Source organism: Lissotriton helveticus, chromosome 2_1 (assembly GCF_964261635.1).
Source record: "Lissotriton helveticus chromosome 2_1, aLisHel1.1, whole genome shotgun sequence".
In the NCBI taxonomy this organism is placed as follows: domain Eukaryota; kingdom Metazoa; phylum Chordata; class Amphibia; order Caudata; family Salamandridae; genus Lissotriton; species Lissotriton helveticus.
In genome coordinates, this window is record NC_136059.1 from 118,162,663 (window position 1) to 118,177,474 (window position 14,812).

General features: G+C 55.3%; 1 protein-coding gene across 1 annotated transcript in view; it reads right to left on the bottom strand.

Moving 5' to 3' along the window:
* The window catches only part of LOC144817776 (disintegrin and metalloproteinase domain-containing protein 33-like), a 565,915-nt gene that overhangs the window by 274,394 nt on the left and 276,709 nt on the right, over positions 1-14,812 (bottom strand). The window lies entirely within an intron of this gene.

The window sequence follows — 14,812 nt, forward strand, 5'->3', positions numbered from 1 at the left end:
AGTGCTCAGCCCCAGTGTCCACACTACAATAGGGTCCGCTGCTGCACACCTGGGGTCAGAGGTTCGGAGATCGTTGCATGTGATCGTGTGTACACACGCGTGCGTACACGTTTGTGGGCTGAGCAAATGGGACAACTAAGGCCCAGATGTAGGTAAAACTTATTTACCGATTATTAATTACCGAATTTTACCGATTCGGTAATTAAGAATCGGTAAATAAGAAGGGGGGTATGTAGGAACATCCAGATGTTCCATTTACCGAATCGGTAAATATCTGTATTTACCGATTCGGTAAATACCGACCGGTAATGCTCCATTCATTCCTATGGGCTTTGAATCCCATAGGAATGAATGGGGCATTACCGGGTGCAGGGGGTGTCACTTTGACACCCTCTAGCACCCCCAAAAAAGGTTCAGGGGCCATGTGGCAGGCATACCTACCCTAAGGGCAGGTCTGCCTGTCATATGGCACAGGTGTGCATGCACACATGTGCATGCACACCTGAATCTGTATTTTACCATCAAATTGAATTTGATGGTAAAATACCGATTTTGTAGGCCTTGTGGGACTCAGAAGAGTCCCACCTACATATCAATTTTACCGATTCTGTAAAAATACCGGTCGGTAAATTTACCGACCGGTATATTTACCGAATCGGTAAAATTACCGATTTGCCCTGTTTCCGTCCTCCTACATCTCAATAGCCAATACCGGTCGGTAACGGCCGAAATCGGCCGTTACCGACCGGTATTTGGCTACCTACATCTGGCCCTAAGTCTGGCTTTGGGCACATGTAGCCTGTTGCAGATGGGACCTTTAGTAAATTGTTTATGGCCTGTGCAGGCCTCATAATTTGTTTGTGTTTATATAAAACAAAAGTAACCTTTTATGTTAAGTGAACTCTGGGTAGGTAATGCATAGAAAGACAAAGGTTCACTGAGAACCTATTTAACTTACAAAATTATGAAAAGTCCTATCCTCCATAGACCATAACTTATATATACATGTTAAAATTAGTTAATCACAAAGGGGCATATTACCAACGATGAGCGATATTTATCGCTAACGATGCTTAGCAACGAATTTTTTAACGCTAAGCATCGCCGGAAATTATCGCAGAGATAACTTGCTATTAGCAAGGTTTATCTCAGAAGTGATAAAAATCCTCGCGCTAACTGCCAGATGAGAGATTATCGCTGGAAAACCAACGATAATCTCTCGAAGTTTGGCGTTAGCTTGATGATAGGGGCTCACAAACTTAGCCATGATATCCACCTTCCATAGGATATCATGGCTAAGTCAGGAAAATACCAGGTGTAAAAAAAGCAGCGCTAACCGCGGTTAGCGCTGCTTTTTTTTATCACTAACAGGGTTAGCGAAATCCTTGATAATAGGAGAAATTTCGCTTAACAACATTTCTCCTATCATTTTTCTCTGGAACGCCCCCTTTGCATCTCATTGGAGATGCTAGGGGAAGCGTAGAGAAAAAGGGTGCTAACATGCGAATTTGTGTGTTAGCACCCTGTTGCTGATAGGGAGATAATTTTATCTCCGCTTTCTTGGCTTTTAAAGCCAAAAAAGCGGAGATAAATCCCTTGATAATATGCCCCAAAGTTCCTTAATAGTGTCAAGCCCGTGAAGTGAACACAGTGACATAAGTGAAATATTGTGCAACTTGTGTACATAGAGAGGAGAAACGATTTAATTGGGCATCCATAAATAAATGCTGCCATTTCTTTTTGATTCATAAAAGGGGGTGGTGATGGACAGAGTATCTGAATTAAGCAGAACACTCCTACCCAGTCAAAAGATCAGGGCTTGATCCATCACCGTTTTTTAGCTCACTGCACCATCCCAGTTCAGAACCTGGCTACATGCAAATTAGTCTGGCCCTGGCCCAGTGCATGATGGGAACAGGGCAGACCAAACTACCAAGCCAATTCTTTACTGGAAAGGAAACAAGCTTCCGGGGACAGGTTTCTGGCATTGCAGCCGTCTTCGGCCCGGCTTGCTTGAATCCTGATGGTGCAGTGAGCAAGGGACTCACATCTGAGTATACCCTTCCACACTTGTGGTGGCCAAAACGATTCATAAAAGGGGGTGGTGATGGACAGAGTATCTGAATTAAGCAGAACACTCCTACCCAGTCAAAAGATCAGGGCTTGATCCATCACCGTTTTTTAGCTCACTGCACCATCCAGTTCAGAACCTGGCTACATGCAAATTAGTCTGGCCCTGGCCCAGTGCATGATGGGAACAGGGCAGACCAAACTACCAAGCCAATTCTTTACTGGAAAGGAAACAAGCTTCCGGGGACCGGTTTCTGGCATTGCAGCCGTCTTCGGCCCGGCTTGCTTGAATCCTGATGGTGCAGTGAGCAAGGGACTCACATCTGAGTATACCCTTCCCCACTTGTGGTGGCCAAAACGATTCATAAAAGGGGGTGGTGATGGACAGAGTATCTGAATTAAGCAGAACACTCCTACCCAGTCAAAAGATCAGGGCTTGATCCATCACCGTTTTTTAGCTCACTGCACCATCCCAGTTCAGAACCTGGCTACATGCAAATTAGTCTTGCACCATCAGGATTCAAGCAAGCCGGGCCGAAGACGGCTGTAATGCCAGAAACCGGTCCCCGGAAGCTTGTTTCCTTCCCAGTGTAAGAATTGGCTTTTGTAGTTTGGTTTGCCCTGTTCCCATCATGCACTGGGACAGGAACAGACTAATTTGCATACAGCCAGGTTCTGAAACTGGGATGGTGCAATGAGCTAAAAAACGGTGTTGGATCTAGCCCTGATCTCTTGACTGGGTGAGAGTATTCTGCTTAATTCAGAGACTCTGTCCCTCACCGCCCCTTGTTGTAAATATTGCCATTTCTTTTTGACTAGTGCTTCTCTGAAAGTCTACAGGGCTTGACTGTTTTTTTCAGCCTTCAGGCACAAACTGCACCAAAGATAATCTCGCATTATTTGGACCGCGAGAGAAGTCCAACAGGCGCTTTCCTAGGTAACCGAGGGTTCTGACCACAAACATTAATCATGTTTGCAATCCTTCATGTACTTTAGGTTTAGTTACATTTTTCAGAGTCAGACCTTAATTAGATTTCGCTTTGAATTACCCTGTTGGGAAATATTTAATCTGCTGACCAGCAGGTAGTTTGCAGCCCCCACCCCCACATGATAGGCCCTTTTCAAAGAGATTATGCATGCTTCTGGCAGAGGAACATGGTGGGGGTGGGGGGAGGGGTGGTCCTGGATAATCTAATTACACCCAAACTGCCTCAGAAGCCTGGGCATACCGTTCCCAGGAAAACATTAGGGGAGCACAGTTGCCCAAATGCAATATGAAAATTAAAGTTGTGCTGTTCCTGACTGATCTAGAATTGAGCAATATACAAAGGGCAGTCGGCTACAGAGTCAAAGAGATGGGATTGCATTTATTTGGAATGTAATGCCCTTACACACCCAGTTGGGTGTCATGCTTCATCATCGGGCTGCTCCTCGTCCGGCCAGCGCTGCAATGTCTGACGGGCTCCCGATGAGGGGCACTTTGGAGGAGATCTTTTTCCAAATAGCCGTTTGGTGCCGTAGGGGTGAGATTTAGTGAGTGTAGATGAGTAAGTGGTGTGTGTTGTTTCTGTGAGTTAAAACAGGGTTGGGAGTACCAGCAAAAATAGCTTTAATTGTGGGGTCTCCTACCCTGCTTAAAATAAAGAGGAAAGGCGCAATGCTAAGTTAATGTCTTAGGTGTGGCGCTCTTCCGTGTGGTTGGTCAACATGTTTCTTCGCAATTCTACAAGTCTAGAGGCGATTTGTCAGGACCTAAATTTAAAAATGTATCTACACTGTGGTGAACTGGAAAACAATAATGAATTATTGTGAGTGAGATTCGAAAGGTGAGAATGAATTTCGAGTTTCCCAACTAAAAAAGCAGTGGGATGGCGGGTGGATGGCTGCGATGCCCCAGATTTAGGATGGACTATTTCCAGTTTCTAGGTAGCCACTCTTCTGTTGTTTTTGCATATTTACTTGGGGGACTAAGAGTGCTTCCTTTTCCTCACTCTCTGGTTGTTCTGACTATTTCCATGAGGAACAGGGTCAGTACTGGTTTCCATTAGGTGGACTCTGTCTGGAGTTGCACAGTGGGTGAAAAAGGATGAGTCAGAATGCTACCCTGAACAATTAACCTGGTTAGACTATTTGCAAGCATTCATACCATCACCTTTGGGTGTTTGTTTGCCAATAGTATTCCAGGAGACTTGAGACTGGTGCAGCTTTCCAAGCCTGCTACTGCCAATGTTTGTGAATTCTATTGCAAAAAATAGTAAATTCTACTCATGAAGATTTACTACTCTTTTGGAAAAGCTGTCACAATATATATTTAAGATCCAATACAAAATAAATAGAAAGTTAAAACTTCTTTGTGAAATGAGAATAATGAGAAAAACCAACACAAACACAGCAGACCTGACGCAGGCCCCCTAGACCCAACTACCAAACCAAGAAATCATCTTGCGGAGTGTCACACCCCAAACACCCCTGCTGAAGCCACACCCAAGCCGGTCCTACTTGGACCTGGTTGTTCTCCCTGGGAAGTCATGACTACCTTCCCAAATAACACAAGAGCCGGGAGTCCCTGCCCTGGGATCGCTTATTTTAGATATATTTGCACTGCTCGCGCTCCCCTTCATGTCTTCTGCAAGAAGCCTCGATGGTAGAGTTGTCAACTTTGGCTCATGTGGCCACGGCTCCTTGTTTGCAGTCCTCACCTTTTACAAATAATTTCATGAAGTACCTGATGGCCGGTGTACTAAGCATGAGTGCCATATGGAGCAAGGCCGCAAATTAATAGGGCTAGCTGAGCCATGGGTCTGGCTTGGCTCTAAGAGTTCGTGCACGAGCCGAGCTATGAACACGTCTGGCATTTGTATCATACAACAGACATAGTGTAAAAATATGATAAAATCTCTTTGAAATTTAAATAAAAGAGTATTTCATTATCACGCAGAAACGTTTCACCTTCGTACATCAGATTATATCACTGCATAGGCAGACATTTATTCGATATGATAGTTTTTAGAAACGTTCATGGCTTGGCCCCCCCCCGACGACAATGTCATAAGTGAAATAAGAGGCAAGTCGTCAGTAGTCATTTAAACCCTGAAAGTGGCCTAGACTCTGATTAAAGACGAGCAACCTTATAGACTATTAAATCAAACATAAGAGGGGCTTGTACAGCACACATCCTAAATGCAAATATTTAAAAGTGCACTCATTTGGATAATAAAGAAAACAGAGGCTGTGCGAAATAAACTATTTTCCTAGGATCCCACTGTTTGGGCAAGCAGGGAAGCCGGAATTGATTCCAGATTATCTGGTTTCACATTTTGGAATTCAGCCACCAGATGGGTACCTCTGTCTCGCTCGCTCTCATGGTTCATGGCAAGAAAAACCAACATACACATAACAAACACGACTCAAGGCCCCTAGATGAACTACAAAGCAAAGAATGCATTTATTTTGGGGGTCACACCTTAAACGGCCCACCTGAAGCTACGTCCCTGAAAGCATTACACTGGTGGGTGGTGTATGTCATGGGTAAACATTTGGCATAGTGCAGTAAGAGGCACAGAATCACTGTTGTAACATAGGCCCCAGGAGCGCCGTGGTGCGGGGGCCCAAGCTGTAGGGGGCCCAAGCTGTAGGGGGCCCCTCAGCACAGTACTCTGGCCCTAGAGCTCTTGATTACATCAATAGTGTGCCCTTCCAAGTACCTTGCAGGGGAGCCCCCTCAAGTTTTGTTACGCCATTGCACAGAATGGCACAGTACTACACCCATTCAGGGTGCATCACTTAACATATTTGGGTGTCTTTCTGTGTGCTGGGTGTCACAAAGGAAGTAAGGTATTATCAGTCTGTAAAATACTTTTAAGTTCCAAGAAGAAACACCTTAATATGTTACAAACCAGGCAATGCAACCACACTCTCGGGGCATTAGTGGCTTGTGACCAGAACCAGGGCCCAAGGCGCACAGTAAACGAAGGATGACCAACAGCTGCCGGTGGAAAAACACATTATGCAGCACACGTCCTCTGCGGTGTACTTCATTCCCTCACCGTGCATACGGCAAAGGGCAGCTGCCATCACCACTTATTTTTCTAGCTATTAAAAAACAACTTTTGGGAGGCGTGTGCGAGGAAGTGGTCAGACGCCGCACAGTGGTTATCACATGGACCAGCAACGCAACACATTACAAGGAGCGGTTCAAGTGACGCTCATAGCCAGGGTTTTTGTCTCTTGGAACACCAAAGTGGAAACACCTCTTGTTGCGTAGATGTGTAAGAGTTCGAGTTGTGTGTGCCCCGTGTCCTCTTGATGTCCCATAGCTCTGTGGCCCCATAAGAGAACCAGAAAATGTTATGTGGCGTAATCTTTCAGCTGTCGAACCATGAGACCCGAGTACCACTGAAAGCTTTCACACTGCACCAAACTGTGTGATCTTGGGAAATTTGAGGGATCTGCCTGTGGCTAACATCCTCTGTCTGCTCAAACTTAGAGCACGGAGGTGAAAATTTACAAGCCCCTAACGCCACCGGAGCATCACTTTTTCAGACGCTCTGGCGGCTTTGCGCCATTCCCCATATTTCCAAGATTACGCTAAACCACTTAACGTGGCTTAACCCCATCAGGTAAATATGCCCCTTTCCACTGCAGTTCTCTGCTGCGAAGCAGCAGGTGTTCCACCACAACACCCATTGCTTTTTGACACTGTCCCAGATTTACAAGGATGCGACAGCTTCAAAAATGAGGGCCAGGGAATACCTCGTCTTAGGACGGCGATACGAGAAGAAATTATTAATTTCTCCACGATCTTTCCTCTTTCTATGAGTGCTGCATTCTGCAGCACATATAGACAGATCAAATCATCATCATTATTGATTGTTCATGTGCAGGAAGTTGTCCCTTCTTGCAAATAAACAATCTCCCCTGCTGCGCAGGAACTCTTGCAACATGGCGCAAGCGCTGGCGGCTACTTTGGCGCCAAAACAAGGGGAAAACGCAGGGGTATGCCGTTTTGTAAATACAGTGCATTCCTGCATTTTTTTAAATGTCAGAGTGCGGCGTTACCATATGTGGCATAACACAGCGCTCCTGCATTTTATTTTACATATCCCCCACAGTGTCCAAGTTGTGCATACATCGCTAGAGTGATCGTGGCAAACAGAAGCAGCGGCTGCTTGCGGTGGCTCTCACTGGCCTCTCGACCGCTCCCCCATGGAGACCACATTTGCTGCACAAGATCACGCCAACAGCCTCGAACAACCCTGGTGGTGAGACTCGTGACTCCAACTTCTTTTTATGCAGAGCTTGCACCTGGCTCGACCCAAGCTTCTGTGGTTAGTGGTGAGGTTGTTGATGTATTCATCTGCACGACACGCCCCTGCATTCTTTCCCATGCTCGGGATCCGTGCTAATGTGAACCATGCTCTCCTTGTATACAAGGGCTGGTACTGGCACCGCCGCCCAGTACCCAAGGAGCAGGGCCTGTACTGGCACCGCCGTCCAGTACCCAAGGAGCAGGGCCTGTACTGGCACTGCCGTCTAGTACCCAAGGAGCAGGGCCTGTACTTGCACCGCCGCCCAGTACCCAAGGAGCAGGGCCTGTACTGGCACCGCCGTCCAGTACCCAAGGAGCAGGGCATGTACTGGCACCGCCGTCCAGTACCCAAGGAGCAGGGCCTGTACTGGCACCGCCGTCCAGTACCCAAGGAACAGGGCCTGTACTGGCACCGCCGTCCAGTACCCAAGGAGAAGGGCCTGTACTTGCACCGCCGTCCAGTACCCAAGGAGCAGGGCCTGTACTGGCACCGCCGTCCAGTACCCAAGGAGCAGGGCCTGTACTTGCACCGCCGTCCAGTACCCAAGGAGCAGGGCCTGTACTGGCACCGCCGTCCAGTACCCAAGGAGCAGGGCCTGTACTGGCACCGCCGCCCAGTACCCAAAGAGCAGGGCCTGTACTGGCACCGCCGCCCAGTACCCAAAGAGCAGGGCCTGTACTGGCACCGCCGTCCAGTACCCAAGGAGCAGGGCCTGTACTAGTACTGCCGTCCAGTACCCAAGGAGCAGCGCCTGTACTGGCACCGCCGTCCAGTACCCAAGGAGCAGGGCCTGTACTGGCACCGCCGCCCAGTACCCAAGGAGCAGGGCCTGTACTTGCACCGCCGTCCAGTACCCAAGGAGCAGGGCCTGTACTAGTACTGCCGTCCAGTACCCAAGGAGCAGCGCCTGTACTGGCACCGCCGTCCAGTACCCAAGGAGCAGGGCCTGTACTGGCACCGCCGTCCAGTACCCAAGGAGCAGGGCCTGTACTGGCACCGCCGTCCAGTACCCAAGGAGCAGGGCCTGTACTGGCACCGCCGCCCAGTACCCAAGGAGCAGGGCCTGTACTGGCACCGCCGTCCAGTACCCAAGGAGCAGGGCCTGTACTGGCACCGCCGTCCAGTACCCAAGGAACAGGGCCTGTACTGGCACCGCCGTCCAGTACCCAAGGAGAAGGGCCTGTACTTGCACCGCCGTCCAGTACCCAAGGAGCAGGGCCTGTACTGGCACCGCCGTCCAGTACCCAAGGAGAAGGGCCTGTACTTGCACCGCCGTCCAGTACCCAAGGAGCAGGGCCTGTACTTGCACCGCCGTCCAGTACCCAAGGAGCAGGGCCTGTACTGGCACCGCCGTCCAGTACCCAAGGAGCAGGGCCTGTACTGGCACCGCCGCCCAGTACCCAAAGAGCAGGGCCTGTACTGGCACCGCCGCCCAGTACCCAAAGAGCAGGGCCTGTACTGGCACCGCCGTCCAGTACCCAAGGAGCAGGGCCTGTACTAGTACTGCCGTCCAGTACCCAAGGAGCAGCGCCTGTACTGGCACCGCCGTCCAGTACCCAAGGAGCAGGGCCTGTACTGGCACCGCCGCCCAGTACCCAAGGAGCAGGGCCTGTACTTGCACAGCCGTCCAGTACCCAAGGAGCAGGGCCTGTACTAGTACTGCCGTCCAGTACCCAAGGAGCAGCGCCTGTACTGGCACCGCCGTCCAGTACCCAAGGAGCAGGGCCTGTACTGGCACCGCCGTCCAGTACCCAAGGAGCAGGGCCTGTACTGGCACCGCCATCCAGTACCCAAGGAGCAGGGCCTGTACTGGCACCGCCGTCCAGTACCCAAGGAGCAGGGCCTGTACTTGCACCGCCGTCCAGTACCCAAGGAGCAGGGCCTGTACTGGCACCGCCGTCCAGTACCCAAGGAGCAGGGCCTGTACTGGCACCGCCGCCCAGTACCCAAGGAGCAGGGCCTGTACTTGCACCGCCGTCCAGTACCCAAGGAGCAGGGCCTGTACTGGCACCGCCGTCCAGTACCCAAGGAGCAGGGCCTGTACTTGCACCGCCGTCCAGTACCCAAGGAGCAGGGCCTGTACTTGCACCGCCGTCCAGTACCCAAGGAGCAGGGCCTGTACTGGCACCGCCGCCCAGTACCCAAGGAGCAGGGACTGTACTGGCACCGCCGTCCAGTACCCAAGGAGCAGGGCCTGTACTGGCACCGCCGTCCAGTACCCAAGGAGAAGGGCCTGTACTGGCACCGCCATCCAGTACCCAAGGAGCAGGGCCTGTACTGGCACCGCCGTCCAGTACCCAAAGAGCAGGGCCTGTACTGGCACCGCCGTCCAGTACCCAAAGAGCAGGGCCTGTACTGGCACCGCCGTCCAGTACCCAAGGAGCAGGGCCTGTACTGGCACCGCCGTCCAGTAGCCAAGGAGCAGGGCCTGTACTGGCACCGCCGTCCAGTACCCAAGGAGAAGGGCCTGTACTGGCACCGCCGTCCAGTACCCAAGGAGCAGGGCCTGTACTGGGACCGCCGACCAGTACCCAAGGAGCAGGGCCTGTACTGGCACCGCCGTCCAGTACCCAAGGAGCAGGGCCTGTACTTGCACCGCCGTCCAGTACCCAAGGAGCAGGGCCTGTACTGGCACCGCCGTCCAGTACCCAAGGAGCAGGGCCTGTACTGGCACTGCCGTCCAGTACCCAAGGAGCAGGGCCTGTACTGGCACCGCCGTCCAGTACCCAAGGAGCAGGGCCTGTACTGGCACCGCCGTCCAATACCCAAGGAGAAGGGCCTGTACTGGCACCGCCGTCCAGTACCCAAGGAGCAGGGCCTGTACTGGCACCGCCGTCCAGTACCCAAGGAGCAGGGCCTGTACTGGCACCGCCGTCCAGTACCCAAGGAGCAGGGCCTGTACTGGCACCGCCGTCCAGTACCCAAGGAGCAGGGCCTGTACTGGCACCGCCGTCCAATACCCAAGGAGAAGGGCCTGTACTGGCACCGCCGTCCAGTACCCAAGGAGCAGCGCCTGTACTGGCACAGCCTTCCAGTACCCAAGGAGCAGGGCCTGTACTGGCACAGCCTTCCAGTACCCAAGGAGCAGGGCCTGTACTGGCACCGCCGTCCAGTACCCAAGGAGCAGGGCCGGTACTGGCACCGCCGTCCAGTACCCAAGGAGCAGGGCCGGTACTGGCACCGCCGCCCAGTACTCAAGGAGCAGGGCCTGTACTGGCACCGCCGCCCAGTACTCAAAGAGCAGGGCCTGTACTGGCACCGCCGCCCAGTACTCAAGGAGCAGGGCCTGTACTGGCACCGCCGTCCAATACCCAAGGAGCAGGGCCGGTACTGGCACCGCCGCCCAGTACCCAAAGAGCAGGGCCTGTACTGGCACCGCCGCCCAGTACTCAAGGAGCAGGGCCTGTACTGGCACCGCCGTCCAATACCCAAGGAGCAGGGCCTGTACTGGCACCGCCGTCCAGTACCCAAGGAGCAGGGCCTGTACTGGCACCGCCGTCCAATACCCAAGGAGCAGGGCCTGTACTGGCACCGCCTTTCACTGCAAAAGGAGCAGGGCCTGTACTGGCACCGCCGTCCAGTACCCAAGGAGCAGGGTCGGTACTGGCACCGCCGTCCAGTACCCAAGGAGCAGGGCCTGTACTGGCACCGCCGTCCAGTACCCAAGGAGCAGGGCCGGTACTGGCACCGCCGTCCAGTACCCAAGGAGCAGGGCCGGTACTGGCACCGCCGTCCAGTACCCAAGGAGCAGGGCCTCTACTTGCACCGCCGTCCAGTACCCAAGGAGCACGGCCTGTACTGGCACCGCCGTCCAGTACCCAAGGAGCAGGGCCTGTACTGGCACCGCCGTCCAGTACCCAAGGAGCAGGGCCGGTACTGGCACCGCCGTCCAGTACCCAAGGAGCAGGGCCTGTACTGGCACCACCGTCCAGTACCCAAGGAGCAGGGCCGGTACTGGCACCGCCGTCCAGTACCCAAGGAGCAGGGCCGGTACTGGCACCGCCGTCCAGTACCCAAGGAGCAGGGCCTGTACTGGCACCGCCGTCCAGTACCCAAGGAGCAGGGCCTGTACTGGCACCGCCGTCCAGTACCCAAGGAGCAGGGCCGGTACTGGCACCGCCGTCCAGTACCCAAGGAGCAGGGCCGGTACTGGCACCGCCGTCCAGTACCCAAAGAGCAGGGCCTGTACTGGCACCGCCGCCCAGTACCCAAGGAGCAGGGCCTGTACTGGCACCGCCGTCCAATACCCAAGGAGCAGGGCTGGTACTGGCACCGCCGTCCAGTACCCAAGGAGCAGGACCTGTACTGGCACCGCCGTCCAGTACCCAAGGAGCAGGGCCTGTACTGGCACCGCCGCCCAGTACCCAAAGAGCAGGGCCTGTACTGGCACCGCCGCCCAGTACCCAAGGAGCAGGGCTGGTACTGGCACCGCCGTCCAGTACCCAAGGAGCAGGGCCGGTACTGGCACTGCCGTCCAATACCCAAGGAGCAGGGCTGGTACTGGCACCGCCGTCCAGTACCCAAGGAGCAGGGCCTGTACTGGCACCGCCGTCCAGTACCCAAGGAGCAGGACCTGTACTGGCACCGCCGTCCAGTACCCAAGGAGCAGGGCCGGTACTGGCACCGCCGTCCAGTACCCAAGGAGCAGGGCCTGTACTGGCACCGCCGTCCAGTACCCAAGGAGCAGGGCCTGTACTGGCACCACCGTCCAATACCCAAGGAGCAGGGCCGGTACTGGCACCGCCGTCCAGTACCCAAAGAGCAGGGCCTGTACTGGCACCGCCGCCCAGTACCCAAGGAGCAGGGCCTGTACTGGCACCGCCGCCCAGTACCCAAGGAGCAGGGCTGGTACTGGCACCGCCGTCCAATACCCAAGGAGCAGGGCCTGTACTGGCACCGCCGTCCAATACCCAAGGAGCAGGGCCTGTACTGGCACCGCCGTCCAATACCCAAGGAGCAGGGCCGGTACTGGCACCGCCGTCCAATACCCAAGGAGCAGGGCTGGTACTGGCACCGCCGTCCAGTACCCAAGGAGCAGGGCCGGTACTGGCACCGCCGTCCAGTACCCAAGGAGCAGGGCCGGTACTGGCACCGCCTTTCACTGCAAAAGGAGCAGGGCTGGTACAGGCACCGCCGTCCAGTACCCAAGGAGCAGGGCCGGTACTGGCACTGCCGTCCAATACCCAAGGAGCAGGGCTGGTACTGGCACCGCCGTCCAGTACCCAAGGAGCAGGGCCGGTACTGGCACCGCCGTCCAATACCCAAGGAGCAGGGCCGGTACTGGCACCGCCGTCCAATACCCAAGGAGCAGGGCCGGTACTGGCACCGCCGTCCAATACCCAAGGAGCAGGGCCGGTACTGGCACCGCCGTCCAATACCCAAGGAGCAGGGCCGGTACTGGCACCGCCGTCCAATACCTAAGGAGCAGGGCCGGTACTGGCACCGCCGTCCAGTACCCAAGGAGCAGGGCCGGTACTGGCACCGCCGTCCAATACCCAAGGAGCAGGGCCGGTACTGGCACCGCCGTCCAATACCTAAGGAGCAGGGCCTGTACTGGCACCGCCGTCCAGTACCCAAGGAGCAGGGCCGGTACTGGCACCGCCGTCCAGTACCCAAGGAGCAGGGCCGGTACTGGCACCGCCTTCCAGTACTCAAGGAGCAGGGCCTGTACTGGCACCGCCTTCCAGTACCCAAGGAGCAGGGCCGGGACTGGCACCGCCGTCCAGTACCCAAGGAGCAGGGCCTGTACTTGCACAGCCGTCCAGTACCTAAGGAGCAGGGCCGGTACTGGCACCGCCGTCCAATACCTAAGGAGCAGGGCCTGTACTGGCACCGCCGTCCAGTACCCAAGGAGCAGGGCCTGTACTGGCACCGCCGCCCAATACCCAAGGAGCAGGGCCTGTACTGGCACCGCCGCCCAATACCCAAGGAGCAGGGCCTGTACTGGCACCGCCGCCCAATACCCAAGGAGCAGGGCCTGTACTGGCACCGCCGTCCAATACCTAAGGAGCAGGGCCTGTACTGGCACCGCCGCCCAATACCCAAGGAGCAGGGCCTGTACTGGCACCGCCGCCCAATACCCAAGGAGCAGGGCCTGTACTGGCACCGCCGCCCAATACCCAAGGAGCAGGGCCTGTACTGGCACCGCCGTCCAGTACCCAAGGAGCAGGGCCTGTACTGGCACCGCCGTCCAGTACCCAAGGAGCAGGGCCTGTACTGGCACCGCCGCCCAATACCCAAGGAGCAGGGCCTGTACTGGCACCGCCGTCCAGTACCCAAGGAGCAGGGCCTGTACTTGCACCGCCGCCCAATACCTAAGGAGCAGGGCCTGTACTGGCACCGCCGTCCAATACCCAAGGAGCAGGGCCGGTACTGGCACCGCCGTCCAATACCCAAGGAGCAGGGCATGTACTGGCACCGCCGTCCAGTACCCAAGGAGCAGGGCCGGTACTGGCACCGCCGTCCAATACCCAAGGAGCAGGGCCGGTACTGGCACCGCCGTCCAGTACCCAAGGAGCAGGGCCGGTACTGGCACCGCCGCCCAATACCTAAGGAGCAGGGCCGGTACTGGCACCGCCGTCCAGTACCCAAGGAGCAGGGCCGGTACTGGCACCGCCGCCCAATACCCAAGGAGCAGGGCCTGTACTGGCACCGCCGCCCAATACCCAAGGAGCAGGGCCTGTACTGGCACCGCCGCCCAATACCCAAGGAGCAGGGCCGGTACTGGCACCGCCGTCCAGTACCCAAGGAGCAGGGCCTGTACTGGCACCGCCGCCCAATACCTAAGGAGCAGGGCCTGTACTGGCACCGCCGTCCAGTACCCAAGGAGCAGGGCCTGTACTGGCACCGCCGTCCAGTACCCAAGGAGCAGGGCCTGTACTGGCACCGCCGTCCAGTAGCCAAGGAGCAGGGCCTGTACTGGCACCGCCGTCCAGTACCCAAGGAGCAGGGCCTGTACTGGCATCGCCGTCCAGTACCCAAGGAGCAGGGCCTGTACTGGCACCGCCGTCCAGTACCCCAGGAACAGGGCGTGTACTGGGCCCACCTTCTAGTACCGGGCATGTACTGACACCGCATTGGACGTCCGCCTTGGGCGGCCCCAGCATGGATAGTTGTGTGTTGTACCGAGGCATCTGTGTCTCTAGACTGCCTGACCCCCTGCCACGTAAACACCGCACACAGCTAGTCACGTTAGGTTGTACATGAAAACAGAAGCTCTTCCATGCAGCAACTATACAGAGCTTGTGAAACTATGGATTCACGCCATAAAGTCCCGCCTCCCGCCACGTAAAATGTCTCCCTAAAACAGCGTTGGATTGGTAAGGCGGGCAATGCCTGAGGGACCGGTATCCGAATTCCAGCCGTGGGCTGCTTTTTGGAGCAGCCTGGGGGGCGATTTGAGTGGTTTCTGCATTGTTGAGCAAAAGTGGCCT